Source organism: Stenella coeruleoalba (assembly GCF_951394435.1).
Source record: "Stenella coeruleoalba genome assembly, chromosome: 18".
NCBI classification, from domain to species: Eukaryota; Metazoa; Chordata; class Mammalia; order Artiodactyla; family Delphinidae; genus Stenella; species Stenella coeruleoalba.
In genome coordinates this window covers 17,466,204-17,470,011 of record NC_137164.1, presented here as the reverse complement: position 1 = coordinate 17,470,011, position 3,808 = coordinate 17,466,204, and the positions used below count along the sequence as shown (strand labels likewise).

At 37.0% G+C, this 3,808-nt stretch overlaps 1 long non-coding RNA gene across 1 annotated transcript; it reads right to left on the bottom strand.

The window, feature by feature from the left end:
- Nucleotides 1-311: 311 nt before the first annotated feature.
- LOC307176476 lies at nt 312-3,535 on the bottom strand. The gene is made up of 3 exons (XR_013824788.1): nt 3,118-3,535; nt 2,053-2,111; nt 312-702 (listed from the first exon to the last, which is right to left on the bottom strand). It is a non-coding gene; the product is annotated as an uncharacterized lncRNA (long non-coding RNA).
- Between the last annotated feature and the right edge of the window lie 273 nt (nt 3,536-3,808).

The window sequence follows — 3,808 nt, the reverse complement described above, 5'->3', positions numbered from 1 at the left end:
CTACAGAAAAAAACCCATGGTATTTTCTACTAGAAGTTTATGTGGGTAATCACACAAAAAATAAGATGAAAGTCTAGATGTATATAGAAATACTAAGTAATTGAATGTTATGCAAAACTGGACTTTCCTGGTGGGGCAGTGGTTAAGAATCCGCCTGCCAATGCAGGGGACACAGTTTCGAGCCCTGGTTCAGGAAGATCCCACATGCTGCGGAGCAACTAAGCACGTGCGGTACAACTACTGAGCCTGCGCTCTAGAGCTTGCAAGCCTCAACTACTGAGCCTGTGTGCCACAACTACTGGAGCCCACGCACCTAGAGCCCGTGCTCCACAAGAGAAGCCACCACGAGAAGCCCGCGCACCACAACGAAGAGCAGCCCCCGCTCACTGCAACTAGAAAGCCCGCGTGCAGCAACGAAGACCCGACGCTGCCAAAAATAAATAAATTTTTTTTAAAAAGTTATGCAAAATTATACATTTAATCAGAGTAAAACAGCTCAGCCAAAACTGGAATATACCATAATTTGCTAGTAAAAATGCAATGCTACGAGTGCTTAGTAATTAAATAAATATTACAGGAATACAAATTCCGAATGAATGTTACATGACTATAATCAATATTAAATCTTGACTTACCTCCATAATTTAGGAGTCATGAAAAGATAGTCGAAGTCATCAGACCAGGCACATGAGTCAGTTGCAACTAGGATGGAAATACAGAAACAAATGTTCCCAGTTCTGGATAACCTGCCTTGAAGACATAGGTTCACTGAATTCGGATTAATCAAATAGTTCAAGGATTTAGGTAAAATGGTAAAAGACTCTGGTATATTCAGAAGACATGTTACTGAGTTTTTTAAAGGCATTTTGGAGGCATAGATTAACATTTTAGGTTTCCTTACATATCATTAAAGTAGAACATATTAGAAATTTAAAACGTAGAGTAATGTGGTACTTCTGTCCCATGATGGGCATGTAATTACTAGGTAAACAGATCAAGATACTTTGACTTTCTAAATAGGAATCCTATAAAACAAGGTTTAGCTCCTAGAAAATCAAAATACTTGCTTTCAATTAATTAAAAAAATTTTTTTTTTGTTTTGATTTGGTCACTTTTTAAACTTCTGGCTACAATTTAAGCAGTACTGAATTCCTATTTGATTTTTTTTGGCTAACACTTTTCTTCAGAAGCAAACCCAATTTAGGGTGAAAAGGAGAAAATATTTTAGACCTCTTAGACAGAAGCTTCATTTCCTCTTAACTGTGTTTCTCCATCAAAAACAAGTATTCAAATAAGGAATCTCAATTATCTAAACCTATTTTTGGCCATCTTCCAGAATTTCTTGTTATATCTCTTTTGAAATGCCACAGTTGCACTCTTGGAAAACTTGTCTTCCTGGTTTTCAAATTTCTGTTTATTATTATAACTCTTCAGCCAGAATGCCAGGTCTTTGTGCTGTACTGTGTCTTGAAACTGGAGACCAGCACATTTCCCACAGTTCAATTACTTGCTTTTCCATTTGAGAAATTAAAGCCATGTCAATTTTACAGTTTTAACTGACTGAATTATTTGGACTTTAAGTTCTCAATTTCATTCCCTCAATGTAATACTGGGAAAGATATTTGTTTAATGAATAGAAGCAAAGGCAAGGTTCAAGAATAATTAGGGGTTTCTCTGGTGGCACGGTGGTTAAAAATCTGCCTGCTAATGCAGGGGACATGGGTTCGAGCCCTGGTCTGGGAAGATCCCACATGCTGTGGAGCAACTAAGCCCGTGCGCCATAGCTACTGAGCCTGTGCTCTAGAGACCACAAGCCACAACTACTGAGCCCATGCGCCACATCTACCGAAGCCCGTGTGCCCTAGAGCCCGTACTCCACAATAAGTGAAGCTACTGCACTGAGAAGCCCATGCACCTGCAACGGAGAGTAGCCCCCGCTCACCACAACTAGAGAAAGCCAGCACGCAGCAATTAAGACCCAACGCAGCCAAAAATAAATAAAATAAATAAATTTATAAAAAAAAGAATAATTAACACATTTTAGTCACTGACCTTCATAACTGATACCAGTGTAGGGTTTTCCTATAGGCACAAGCTTGAGATATGACACTCTAAGAAAAAAAGGAGAGTTTTAATTCCATTTTGGAAATGTTTATTTAAGACTACATACCTAATCAAATAATTTTTTAATGTAAATGTATGTGTTTATGTACTCCTTTTTAAAAGAAAGGGATATACTGTCTTTAATAAATAACTTCAGTTAGCTTGTCTACCCTTATCAGTTTTGAGTGGATAACTGATGAATTTACCTCTCCAGCCAGACTTTTACATAGGATTCCAGTTCTGTATATTCAGCGACTTTTAATCCAAGCATTTCAAAAGGAATGCCTGGATATCATCTTAAATTCAATATTACAAAAATGGGACTCAAAATCTTTCCTTCTCAAACTATCTTCTCTTAACTCTCTCCTTTCAGTGATACTATCATTGTCTTCCAGTAAAGAAAATGTGTAATTTTTGACCCCCCCTTTTATCCAACTCATCATGATGTTCTACAATTTTTCTTTTGAAATATCTTAAATTTATTCTCTTATCTCCATTCTTATTGCCACCATTCTGTTCAAGTTTTCTTCACTCCTAGATCACCACAGTAGTCACATGCCCAGTTTCTTTGCCAACAGACTTTCTTAGAATCCTTCTATATATAGTATAGCCACATTTAATTTCCAAAAATTCCATTATTTTGTAAGTTTTCATTATTTTGTTTCAAGAGGCCATAATTACCTCCCTATTCCTTGCTATATCAAGACTAAAAGTCCTCTAATTGGTTATCTAGGCAAAGGCCCAATAACTTAGTTCTAACCTGGTTATCTAAATTCATGTAACCTTTGTCTCAGGTCTTAAGGCAAAGGTCCCAAGTTACTTTTGGGGGAATACTGCATTCTATTTTGGCTGCATTCTATTTCTCACCCACAAACCAGAAAAGTCCACTACTTGACAATTCAGTGCATCTTATTTACAAGCATACAGGCCACAAATTACAAAATGAAGACATTTTTTTATTGAGTCAGCAGAGACAACTGTCTAATCCCCCTGCAATTCCCTAAAGTTACTTACAGTTTTGAACTGAGGAGACCATCTCATGTGGCATTTATCGCCCTTTACTAGAGTGAGCTGTTGTCTGGCACTTTGCTCTGTACGGACAATGAGTTTTCTGCTTCCAGTCTCAGTCCTTTCTCCACATGGTCTAGGTACCCGTGATACAGTCAGTTCTCACATTTTTTTTTTTTTTTTTTTTGGTGGGGGCAGTGGTGATGTCAAAATAAGTGCCTAGAAAACAGGTCATAAGGCAAATAAGTGTAGAGGGGAAACTGCTTCACCGTGGGAACCATTATTTAATTGCTGGTTGAATTCCTGACTTCTAGCTAAATGTTAAGTATAACAAATATGTCAACCTCCCTCAAAGCCAAACCCAACCCAACAGCAACATTAGACTTTTCAAAAAAAAGTAATTTATATTTATATAGGTTCTGGAAATCAGACATAAATGTCCTATAGATTTTATATAAAAGCTCTTAAGGATACATAAAAATAAATCCTTATCACATTATAAATATGACTTAAATGTCCTAGCAGAAAACAAATGCTACATATTTGATCCACAATTTTCTCTGCCTTCTGAGATTTCTGAAAGCTTTTTCGTGTGACTTGGGTACTGTCTTACAAAATTGTCCAAGAAAGTTTATAAGAAAACCCATTTCACTCAATAAGGTAGCTCTAGTAAGCGGAGGGATTCAGAAGCATACAA